The following is a 13,876-nucleotide window of genomic DNA, read 5'->3' on the forward strand; positions in this document are numbered from 1 at the left end:
GTCCCCAGTATGGGACACATGAGAGGCAACCACACATTGATGTTTTTCTTCCACTCTTTCTCCTTCCCTTCCCCTTTCTCTGAAAATAAATAAATATTAAAAAAAATCTTACTCCATTATTCTTTCACTTCTTGGGAGTTAGATGGTTGTAGCCAACACTTTCAGAAAACTAGAAAAATTCAGAATACAGTCTAATTCATAGATGCAAAATAAAATTGTACAGACAATTAAATTAGAGCTTAATTTCCATCACTGTGTATGATAGATTCTATTGAAATACAACTTTTCTCCCCCTAAAATTACACTCATTTTATCAATGAGCCAAATCAAGATCCATTCATTTACTGCATTAAATCCAATTTCAATTGGGCTGATTATTTTCATAAATACTACAGTAATAACAACTGATCATATAGGTTTTCTTAAATGTGCTTTGCTGGATGTTACAAGTAATTTTCAGAAAAATTTCATGGAAATAACAAGGTACCAGGCCATTTCTCTAAGGGGCTCTTATTGGCTCCAAAGTCAATCCTTATTTCTTAAAGCTTTTTGCTGACATCCAGGTCTAAGCATCTCTCTTTCAGACATGACATTCCAAACACAATCTTGGTTAATAAAACTACAGCTGAAAATTGGAACAAATCAGATTTTTATTGGATTCATGCAAACAAATATATTGCCATGAAAATAGTGATACTTACTCATTAAGAGTTTTGAAATTCTGGAGAGATCAAGCAGGGAGAAAAATAGAAATGTTCTAATATAGTTACAATATACCAAATTGCTCTCAGAAAGCAAATAAGTTTTTAAAAATCAGCAATATTTTGAACAAAGTCACAAGAATAACTATTTTCAGTTCATTCAGTTCCATAACCAATTCTTATTTATCCTAATTATTTGCCAGTATTTCTAGGAGCCCAGTCATTCTCTAGAGCCCCACAAGTCCCAATCTATTTCAAAGGTACTTATTCTCAGAAACTCATGTTTTAGACTAACTCAGAATATATAACATTTTTGCATAGGATCAGAGTATAACAATGACTATCTCTAAATGACAAAAATACTTAAAATGATGTGGTTATAGGTCATATTACCATGCACTTGACAAAGAAATTTGCTTTTTTCTAACAACATTTTAAAAATAGCAATCAGACTTCCAAATAAAAGTATATCAGACCAAGAAATCAATTCATTTGTTCCCCACTGTTAATTGTACCTGGGGTTTCTGTTGGAAAATAACAGTTGGTTTTGGAAAAATCAAAGAGAGCCGTTAGCTTTTTCATTTGTCATTCACTCTGCTTTACTATCTATCCACGTGCTTTTACTTTATTTCTTTTTATCCCATTTCTATTTTTCCTCTTTAAGCATTTCTCCTCCAAAGTTCTTTCCTCACAGTGCTATGTACACCTCCTTCCTTCATCCTTCCTCACCCGTTCTCCACTTCCTCAATTCCTTCTCTTTTTGTTTCTTTCCTCTACACAACCTCCCGCAACCTGCACAGACCCCATTGGACTGACACAGATCCTCTTAGTTTGCCCTTGCAACTCACCCAGAAACAAGCAGCTTTAGAACAACCTGCTTTCAGTGAAATTTTCTTCAAAATATACTGCCATACCCCTGACTGGTGTGGCTCAGTGGGATGAGTGCTTGCCTGCAAACTGAGAGGTCACTGGTTCAATTCCCAGTCAGGGCACATGCCTGGGTTGCGAGCCAGGTCTCAGTTAGGGCATGCGCAAGAGGCAGCCGATCTCTCACACATCGATGCTTCCCTCCCTCTCTTTCTCTCTCCCTTCCCTTCTCTCTAAAAATAAATAAATAAAATCTTTATATGTACATATACACATGGCCATAATTTGACACATTTTAATACCAAAAACCATATATTATTCCTAACTTAATTAGATTTTTCAATTTTTAGTGACAACTAGAAGTAATTAACATTCTTTTAAGTTGACAGATTTATGAATCCATATTATAACTCTCAGAAACAGTCTCCCTCAATCCCATTGGTAAATATATTCACACTTTTAAGAGACATAATAGAGATAACATGAACTTTTTCTTAAGCCCAGGCAAAAACAAACATATTTTATGTTAATAACTTGAAAAAGGCATAATTTTGCCCTGGCTGGTGTAGCTCAGTGGATTGAGCACAGGCCTGCGAACCAGAGGATCGCGGTTCGATTCCCAGTCAGGGCACATGCCTGGGTTGCAGGCCGGTTCCCTGCAGGCCAACTCCCAGCAGGGGACTCACAAAAGGCAACCATACATTGATGTTTCTCTCCCTCTCTCCTTCCCCTCTAAAGATAAATAAATAAATAAATAAATCTTAAAAAAAAAAAAAGAAAAAGGCATAATTTTAACTTAAATCATCTATTTGGATTCTTGGTAATTACTGAATTCTTTTTTTAGAAGATTTTATTTATTGATTTTTACAGAGAGGAGAAAGGAGGGAGAGAGAGAGGGAGAGAAACATGATTGTGTGAAGGAAAGAGTGATTGATAGCCTCTCTCACATAGCACTTACAGAAACACTGTCAAAAGAATGGTGGGTGGGTTACAGTTTCCCACCATTACAACTTTCCACTGTTACAGCATCATCGTTCACAATGGCCAAGACATGGAAACCACCTATGTGTCCTTCGATGGATGACGGGATAAAGTTGTGGTATAGATTTTTACAATGGAATACTACTGAGCCATAAAAAGATAAAGTACCACCATTTGCAATAACATGGATGAATTTTGAGAGTATCATGCAAAGTGAAATGAATCAGGTATATAACTTCACTCATACGTGGGATATAAAATAAGAAGCAACAAACAAATAAGCGAAGTCAGTCTTTATTGTCAAATTAATCATCCAAATCAGCCCTGGCTGGTGTAGCTCAGTGGATTGAGCGCGGGCCTGCAATCAAGAGGATCTCTGTTCGATTCCCAGTCAGGGCACATGCCTGGGTTGCAGGCCGGTTCCCTGCAGGCCAACTCCCAGCAGGGGACGCATGAAACGCAACCATACATTGATGTTTCTCTCCCTCTCTCCTTCCCCTCTAAAGATAAATAAATAAATAAAATCTTTTAAAATAAAAGTACCTCTATCTACATAATAAACTTAAAAAAATCATCCAAATCACATTTAATTTTGTTTAAAAATCAGTCTGACTTCAGTTTTCCAGTTTGAATAGCTATATTAACTTGCAATTCCTAGAACAACCATCTCACTTCTAAATTTGTGTAACTCAAGTACCAGAGCTCATATAACTCACATAAGTTGTTTCTGTGCCTGCATATATCGCTTTAAAAGGATATTAGTTATAATTCCCTGGATTTATGTTTATCATGTGTGGTAATGTTAGATAGAACAAGGGTCTCAAGGTCTGGGAAGTTCTAAATGTTATTTCTTGTTAAGTGTTAAAATGTAGCATAATATTTTGTAGATGCAGCTGTAAACAGGATGAGCTGACAGGAACTCAGCCCCAAGAAAGCAGCCAACTGTGAAGAAGAAATCAACATGAAATTGACCAAATATTGTATAAGTGATAGTATATAAGCAATAGCTAAGCCTCCCTCTGGGGAGACAGAACTCTGGATGTGAGTCCCCTGTGTCCTTTACTTGCTGTGAGTACATAAAACTACCTTGTGACAACCACATTTTGTTTTTTGAGTAGAGCACCTCACGTGGCAAACACCTTGGGTTTGGTAATGATAGGTCATACTGTTTATGTACAATTATTAATTCCTTCCCCACTTTTGCAATACTTTCCCTGGACAGAGTACATTTCCCCACTCCATTGACTTTGGACTTGGCCATGGGACTTGCTTTGGTAGTAGAAAGTGAGAGATGTGAAGTAGGCTGTATCCGAGCAGAAGCTTTAGAGGTGCTTCAAGGTCCTACCAGCTCTCTTGCTCCAGCTCAATGCAGGAGAACAGAGGTGACTGAAGGTGTTGACTTCCCCAGTGTGGGTCTTGGAATGAGAGGGCATGTGAAGCAGACCTGCAATCCTGAACAAGGGGAGTCCGGAGCTGCCACAGCTTACCCACAGCCAGGAACAGAGTTGCAAAACCACAGACTCCCGGTGGACTTGCAGACTTGCAGACTTGCAGCTTGGAGTAAATATTTGTTGTAGCAAGCCTAACCTAGTGAAAGGCTGACCAATACTCTCTTTGAATAGCAACACCCAACACTCTGAGCAAATCAGGCCCTGACTCTGTAGCAGCCACATCTTGTTTACAAATAAAACAGTGTTCCCATGTTCAAGTGTGGAAACAAGTGATGTCAGTCTTGTGTACAGCTGTTGGAGCAGACCGTTCCATGGAGATACTTGTGCATCCTGCCCAAATACACACAAAATCTAGGGAATCCATTCTCAGCTGCATTCCTAGGCATTCCCATGCATGCTAAAGTTTCATCAGTCATACCATTTTCTTTGCTATAATATCAGTCATAAAATACGAACTGGGAAGGACTGGACTCAACAGTCCAAAGCATATTTTTATTCGTGTCCATTTTAAAATGATTTTTGAACTCTAGCCTAGTCTGCTTTATAAGGAGTTGCAAAAATAGTGCAGGAAACTCCCATACGCCAGCCCCTAGACAGCTCTGAAACAGCACTCCACATAAGGATAGAGCATTATTAAAAACTGGAAGTTAACATGGGTCCAATACTACCAAATCATCTACAGACTTTATTTGGATTTAATGATTTTTACACGCACAGTTTGTGTGTGTGTGTGTGTCTCTGTGTGTGTGTGTGTGTCTGTGTAACTCTATGAAATGTTATCACATGCATATATTAGTGTATCCATCACCGAAATCAGGGTATGAAGCTGCTCAGTCACCTTTTATAGTCACATCCTCTCTCAACTCCAAACCCTGGCAACCATTGGTCTGTTTGGCCCCTCTCTGATTTCTCCACTTGCAAAATGTTATGGAAATGGAATAATACCAAAAGTACTGGTAGCCTTTTGGGATTGGGTTTTTCCCCCAGTCAACATAATGCCCTTGAGATCCAACCACGTATGTTCTCTTCACTGCTGAGTAGTATTCCACTGTTTGTTTACCTATTCACCTGTTGAAGGACATGTGAATTTTCTCTAGCATGAGGCTATTATCAATAAAATTTCTGTGAACACTCACATAAGGTTTTAGCAAACATAAGTTTTCATTTGTCTAGGATGAATGCCCAGGAGTAGGGTGAAGGGTGTATATGGTAAATGTTAAGTTCAACTTTATAGGAAACTGTCAAACTGATTGTCAGAGGGCCTGTACTATTTTCAATCCCCACCAGCCACGTGGGAGAGATCCAATAGTGACCCATCAGTGCTTGGTCAGTATTTTTTATTTTGCCCATTCTAGTAGGTATGTATACATACTGCAATTTAAGGTGAAAGTTGCTGAACAATGTCTCCCCTCTCTTCATTCCCTCTGTGAAGCACCATGGTGTTTGCTGTAAAATAGATTTCATTGAAAAAATGTACTTGGCATTCTGTATCTATTCAGCATCAATAATGTATCGGACAGGAATATTTTTAAGAGTAATCTATGAGTTCTTAGCCTTTGCACTGTTTTGGATAAGTTTTCCAAAGCTGACTTTGATGACCTTGTGAAAATGTTAAGCTTACCTAACATTTTATTAATATTCTCAGCTTTTTCCATAGAAAATTGATGGGTGTAAGCTGTCCTGAAAAGCAAGAACAAAGCTGGAGTCATCATGTTCCCTGCTTTCAAATGTGTTACAAATCTATAGTAACCCCAGTGTGGTACTGGCATAAAAACAGACACACAGATCAATGGAACAGATCAGAGCCCAGAAATAAACCCACACATATGTGATCAGTTCATAATATATGACAGAGAGGCAAGAATATGCAGTGGGGGAAAGGACAGCCTCTGCAGTGAGTTGTGCGGGGGAACCTGGACAGCCGCACTATGAAAGAATGAAACTGGCCACTTCTTACACCACACACGAAATGAACTCAAAACGGATTAAAGCAGCCGTTTTCAGCCAGTGTGCTGCAAGATTCTTAAATCGTGCGGTATCTGACTTCTTGATCAGGGATACTGACCTCTTTTCCCTCAGACTGTCAAATTTAAAAATGACAACAGTCAACACAACAATAGCTGTCTGCTGTGAATGAATCAAAATTACTCTTTTTTCCCCCGTCTGATCAGCAAAAACTTAATATGTTTTTTGGTGTGCCACAGAATTTCAGTAGTGCTATGAAGTGGAAAAGGTTGAAAATCCTGGATGAAAGATTGAAATCATAAAGCTCTGGAAGAAAATAAAGATGATACGCTCCATGACATTGATCTTGGTGATGGTTTTTGGACCTGACTCCAAGGGCAAGGGTGAAATAAGCAAAAATAAACAAATGGGACTACATCTAACTCAAAAGCTTCTACTAGGCAAAGGAAAACATCAACTGAAAAAGGGCCAAAGTGAAGGAGAGAAGATATTTGCAAACCACATATCTGATAAAGGGTTACTGTCCAAAATATATAAAGAACTCTTACAACTCAACAACAACAACTCCCTCCCCAAACAATCCAGTTTAAAAATGGGCAGAGTATCCAAACAGACATTTTTCCAAAAAAGACATACAGGTGGCCAACAGGCACATGAAAAGATGTTCAGTGTCATTAATCATCAGGCAAATGCAAATCGAAACCACAATGAGATACCACTGCACACCTACCAGAGTGGCTACTATCACAAAGACAAGAAGAAAACAAGAATTATCGAGGATGTGGAGACTTCTGGCCAACATGGAGGCGTAGGTGGAAACACTGTGCCCCCTCCCACAACTAAATTTAAAAACAGCAAAGTTTTAGAAACAAAAAAGCAGCCAAAACAGTGAAAACTGAACTGTACAGAAGTCCCACAACAACGAACCACTCAGCCAGACCGGTAAGAGGGGCGGAGTGAGCGGCAGAGCGGGGTCGGGCGGGAAAGAACTTCGGTCCCACCAACCCAGGGGTGGAGGCGGTTGGTGGATCTCAGGCGTGGGGCGGCGACAGGCGGACCCAGTGAGGGCACAGGGCAGCCGGCTGACTGCGGTAACACATTCTCGTGCAGATAAACCAAGTGAAGGAGCAAACAGTGGGACAGACCGCTCAGGCTAGGGCCCCAGCAACGGGAATTAGAACATATTTCCCCAGACCCCCCCCCTGTAACTGGAAAGACTTTCGGGGTTGAGGGGCCCAGAGAGGCTCCCAGGCTCACAGAGAGTTCGTTGGAGAGACCCACAGGGTCCTGGAGAGTACACGGGCCCACACACCCGGGAACCAGCACCAGAGGGGCCCAATTTGCTTGTGGGAAGCCACAGAGGGGACAGAAATCTGAGAGAGAGCAGAGCAGAGTGCAGCAAAGCACCATTTTTCCCCCTCTCTGACCCCGCCCCACATACAGTGTCACAACCCAGCAACTGGGTCGCCCTGCCCTGGTGAACACCTAAGGCTCCATCCCTCATACATAACAGGTGCGAACAGACCAAACAATATGACTCAAGAACAGCTCAAAGCCCCAGAGCCTATAATTCTAAGTGACCATGAAATATCCAACCTTTCAGACGCACAATTCAAAACACTGGTGATTAGGATGCTCACAGAATTGGTTGATTTTAGCCACAAATTAGAGGAACAAATGAAGGCTAAACTGATGGAAATGAAGGGAAATGCACAGGAAACCAATAGTGATGGGAAGGAAACTGGGACTCAAATCAAGGGAGTGGATCAGAAGGAAGAAAGAAACAATCAAACAGAAAAGAAGGAAGAAACAAGAATTCAAAAAAATGAGGAGAGGCTTAGGAACCTCCAGGACATCTTTAAAAGTTCCAACATCTTAATTATAGGGGTACCAGAAGGGGAAGAGGAACAACCATGAGTGGAAAACTTAATTTGAACAAATAATACAGGAGAACTTCCCCAGTCTGGCAAAGGAAATAGACTTCCAGGAAATCCAGGAAGCTCAGAGAGTCCTAGAGAAGTTGGATCCTAGAAGGAACACACCAAGGCACATCATAATTACATTAGCCAAGATGAAAATGAAGGAGAGAATTCTAGAAGCAGCAAGAGATAAGGGGACAGTCACCTACAAAGGAGTGCCCATCAGACTGTCAGCAGATTTCTCAAAAGAGATCTTCCAGGCAAGAAGGGGCTGGAAGGAAGTATTCCAAGTCATGAAATCCAAAGACCTACAGCCAAGATTGCTCTATCCAGCAAAGCTTTAATTTAGAATGGAAGGGCAGATAAAGTGCTTCTCAGATAAGGTTAAATTCAAGGAGTTCTTCATCACCAAGCCCTGATTATATGAAATGTTAAAGGGACTTATCTAAGAAAAAGAAGATAAAAAATATGAAGAGTGAAAGGACAGCAAACTCACAGTTATTAACAACCACACCTAAAACAAAAGCAAACTAAGAGGACAGCTAGATCAGGAGTGGAACTGTAGAAATGAAGAACACATGGAGGGTTAGCAACAGGGGAGTGGGAGGAGAAGAGGGGAGAAGGTACAGAGAATAAGTAGCATAGACGGTAGATAGAAAATAGATGGGGGGGCAGGAATACTATGGGAAATACAGAATCTAAAGAACTTGTGACACATGGACATGAGTGAAAGTGGGGGACTGGTAGGGGAGGGGTGTGCAGGGTGGAGGGGCGTGAAGAGGGGGAATGGGACAACTTTAATGGCATAATCAATAAGACATATTAAAAAAAGATTACTGAGGATGTGGAGAAAAGGGCGCCCTTACGAACTGTTGGTAGGAGGACAGGGTGGGGCAAAAGTAAGTTTACAGTTGTTCATATGGAAAGGAATACAATGATCAATAAATAATAATATGGGAATAAACTCTGTTTCACGTATTCACAACTGTAAATCCACTTTTAAAAAAATCTTCACCTGAGAATGTGTTTAGAGAGGGGTGGGGACAGAGAGAGACAGAGAGAGACAGTGTTTGTTAGAGGGCGGGGGTGGGAAGGTGGGTGGGCGAAATGGGTGAAGGGGGTCAAAAGTTACACACTTCCAATTATCACATAAATAAATCAAGGGGACAAAATATGCAACACAGTGATTATTTTGAATAATGCTGAATTGTATATTTGAAAGTTGGAAAGATCTTGTAAGTTCTCGTCACAAGAAAAAATTTTTGTAACTGTGTATAGTGATGGATAACTAGACTTATTGCGCTGATTATTTTTTGATATACACAAATGTAGAATCATTGTACTATGCACCTGAAACTAATGTAATGTTATATGCAATTTTATCTCAATAAAAAATAATGGGTGTGCTTTTTAGAAGCTGTTTTGTAAATGGAGGCTTTTGCATAATACATGGTTTTGTAAATCAATGGCTTTTCTAGAGAGACGACATATCAAACTCAGCACAGCATCAAAATTTAAAGTTTTACTTTAAACTCTGATTTGGCCTACTTGAATTTTGTGGGGTTGAAAAACTTCTGTATTTGTATCATGTCTGGAGTCTTGCTGAAAAATGATGTCTGCCACCCTACTGTATTCAAGAGAATTCTCATCTCTATTTTCTTCAACACCCTCATTTTCCATTTATTAGAAATGCATCAGTAAACTGGTATATTTTCAAAAATATAAATTGGATACAGTGCCAATTAATTTGGACCAGAAAACAACTGCATATTGAAACAGGTCAAGTTGATAAAACATACTTAATTTAAATATCTGATACCAAAAGTAAATTCTTACTACCTCAGTTTCAAGGTGAAAATTCCATTAAAATTATTCACATGGGGGTGAAAATTGAATCACACAATTACATACTATATACTCAATGACATATTATCATTATAACTAAGTATTCTAAAATAATTATGATTTTATGTATGTTCCTATTTTTAGTTAGGGAATTATTTATTTTTAAGTTCAAGAACTACATTTTAGTGTTTGGATTCATATTGTGAGATGTATTATTTTTAAAACCTGAGAAATAAAATATAGAACACATCCCAATGATAGGTTACTAAGAGCAGCCACATTAAGATAATATGGTTGGCACCTAATTAATCCACTTTAAAATAAGTTAATCAATACAAGATGTAAATTGACATGCTTTTTCATTACTTCATTTGTTATCGTGCAATATAATATGTGGCTAAAATGATAAGTTATTTGTGATGTGGGAGTATGATAAAAGCAGAGCATTTCTTTGGTAAAAAAATTTACATGCATAAATTGAACTCTAATTTCACCTTTTGGAAATAATTAAATGATTCATGATGTGAAAAAGCAGAAGTAACTTTATTAATTCATTACATATTATGATCAAACTTTTCTTACATGTTTAACATATTTAGTGAAAGAAAAACATTTCTACTGCTAGACACCAGCTGGTCCAGCAGCTGCCAGTAGGCATCAAGTAGTCCACTCCATCTCTTCTGTGTATCGAGTTTCCACGGAAGCAGGGCTCTATTTTTAGGATATTTACTGTAACTGTGAATCTTGAATTCTGGTAGGTAACTTTCCCCCACTTTTCCAGGAATGTCTTAACTATTCCTGGCTCCTTGCAAAAGTTTGAATTTTAGGTTTAGCTTGTCAAATAAAAATTCTCTGGGAGCTTTAATTGGAATGGAAAAGAATTTGTAAATCTGGGAGGGATGAAAATCATTACAGTATTTAGTCTCCCCACCTACAAACTCGGTATAATCTCTCCACGTATTCAGCTTTTGTTGTTTTGCTGTCCTTTAGTCTCTGGTGCTCCTGAATTATCTTGGGATTATTTTCCTCAACAAATTTAATACTTTTTTATTCATTGGTGACTTTAACTAGCTTCCACTACCTGACACACTTTTGCTTAGCCTTGAAGTCTCAGTTCAAATGCCACCTTGTGGGGGAAGGCTTCCCCTGTGGGTCCTGACACTCAGAGTATTTTGCATATAATTGCAAAAGGAAATATTCACTGATGGCTGACAATATGCCAGAGTATTGTGTTAAGCACTCTCTGAGCATTAACTCATATAATCTACAAATACACCTCTTGAAATCAAATTTGGTGTTATTATCTCCACTTATGAGAAAACGAGCCCAGAGAAGGCAACTTAGCTAAGGCACGTGGCCAGGATGGGCCAGGGCCAGGGTGTGGGTCTGGGCAGTCTGGCTCCAGAGGCGGTGCTCTGACTGTGTTATTGTACTGACGTGTTACTGTGCTGAAGTGGTTCACGTGCATCCATTCATGCAGCCCAGAGAAGACGTTTTGGATGCATGCCCTGGATCAGCACCGTGAAAGGTGCTGGTTGAACACATGGTGTCAAATAAAACAGACATTAAGTAAAAATCACACTCTAAATATATAGGTACAATTTGTGCTAAGTGCCCTGGGATGGGGGTTGGGGATGGAAACCTAGGGTTAGATGAGAGAATTACAAAGGGGGAAGGGCATAAGGCAGGGAGATACGGGGGGGGGGGAGAGGGATCTGGGGAAATACGTGTTCTTAGGTGGAGGTTCTAGGAAGAGAGAGTCATGTTGAGTTTTAAGGACTGAGGCCTAGCCAGGTTAAAAAAAAGGATGAAGGACAAAAATCACACGATCATATCAATACATGCTGAAAAAGCACTTAATAAAATTCAGCACCCATATTGATAAAAACACTCAGCAAACTGGGATATACGATAATAATAAAGGCCATATATGAGAGACCTACAGCCACCATCATACTCAACAAGCAAAAACTAAAAGCTTTCCCCTTAAGATCAGGAACAAGACAAGGGTGTCCGCTTTCGCCACTCCTCTCCACATAGCACTGGAAGTTGTAGCCACAGCAATCAGGCAAGATAAAGAAATAAAAGGCATCCACATTGGAAAGATGAAAGTAAATCTGTCTATTTGCAGACAACATGGCAGTGTACATAGAAAACCCTATAGTCTCTACAAAAAAACAACTCACCCTGATGAGTGAATTTGGCAAAATAGTGGGATACAAAGTCAATATTCAAAAATTGATGGCATTGCTGTACCCCAACAATGAAATGTCAGAAAGAGAAACTAGGAAAAAACATCATTTACTATAGCAACAAAAATAATGAAGTACGTAAGAATAAATTTAACCAAGTAGGTAAACGACCTATATTCAGAAAACTGTAGGACACTGAAGAAAGAAATTAAGGAAGATACAAATAAATGGAAGCTTATAAAGTGTTCATGGATTGGAAGAATTAAAATCATTAAAATGTCCATACTACCCAAAGCAATCTACAGATTCAACACAATTCCTATTAAAATACCAATGGCATCTTTCACAGATCTACAACAAATATTTCGAAAAATTATATGAAACCAAAAAAGGCCCCAAATAGCCATAACAGTCTTGAGAAAGAAGGACAAAGTAGGAGGGATCACAATACCTGATATCAAACTATACTACAAGGCCACTGTAATCAAAACAGTCTGGTACTGACATAAGAATAAACATATAGATCAGTGGAACTGAATAGAGGGCCCAGAAATAAACCTGTGTCTCTATGGTCAATTAAAATTGGACAAAGGGGGCAGGATAATACAATGGAGTAAAAATAGCCTCTTCAGTAAATGATGTTGGGAGAACTGGTCTGGCACATGCAAAAAAATGAAATCAGACCACCAACTTACACCATACACAAAAATAAACTCAAGATGGATAAAAGATTTAAATTTAAGTCATAACACCATAAAAATCCTAGAGGAAAACATAGGCAGTAAAATTTCAGTTCTCCCACATAGCAGTATTTTTGCCAATATATCTCCTAGGGCAAGGGAAATAAAGGAAAAATAAATAAATGGGACTATATTATATTTAACAGCTTCTGCATGGCTGAGGAAACCATCATCAAAATGAAAAGGGAACCTACTGTATGGGAGAGCATATTTGCCAATGATACCTTGGATAAGAGTTTGATCTCCAAAATATATAAAGAACTCATCTGACTCAACACCAGGAAGACAAGCAAACCAATAAAAAAACGGGCAAAGGATCTGAATAGACACTTCTTCAAGGAGGACATACAGATGGCTCATTGGCATATGAAAGAATGCTCAGCATTACTAGCCATCGAAGTGATGCAAATTAAAACCACAATGAGATACCACCTCACACCGGTCAGAATGGCCATCATTAATAAACCAACAAACAAACAAGTGTTGGCATGGATGTGGAGAAAAGGGAACCCTAGTTCTGTCTTTTGATCCAGCAATTCCACTGCTGGGAATATGCCCTAAGAATCCCAAAATACCAATTCAAAAGAATTTACACACCCTTATGATCATAGCAGTGCTATTTACAATAGCCAAGTGCTGGAAACAGCCTAAGTGCCCATCAGTAAATGAATGGATCAAAAACTGTGGTACATTTACATGATGGAATACTATGCAGCAGAAAGAAAGAACTCCTGTCTTTTGAGACAGCCTGGAGCTGGAGACTATTACATAAGTGAAATAAGCCAGTTGGTGGAACACAAATACCATATGATCTCACCTATAAGAACCTAATGAACAAAATAAAGTAACAAGCGAAATAGAACCAGAGGCATGGAAACATAGAACAGACTGACAGCGACCAGAGGGGAAGAGGAAGGGGGATAAGAATAGAAAGAAAGGGAAGGGACTCTAGTCAAAGAACATGCATTAATGATCCATGGACATGGACAACATGGGGACTGACTGCGGAGGGAGGCTGGGCGGAGGAGGGCAAGGGGAAAAATGGGACAGCTGTAATAGAATAACAATAATTAAAAAAAAAGAATGGAAATAATGGAGATGTGGGGCTCACGCATCATGGCTGGGTTGAAGATAGGGTGGTAATTACAAAGGAGCAAGCTGCAGTTAAACCTCTGGAAGGCCTAAGACGCCCCAAAAGAAAGCTACAGAATGAGA

This window comes from Sturnira hondurensis, unplaced genomic scaffold, assembly GCF_014824575.4.
Source record: "Sturnira hondurensis isolate 20B ecotype Veracruz unplaced genomic scaffold, ASM1482457v3 Scaffold0020374, whole genome shotgun sequence".
Lineage (NCBI taxonomy): Eukaryota > Metazoa > Chordata > Mammalia > Chiroptera > Phyllostomidae > Sturnira > Sturnira hondurensis.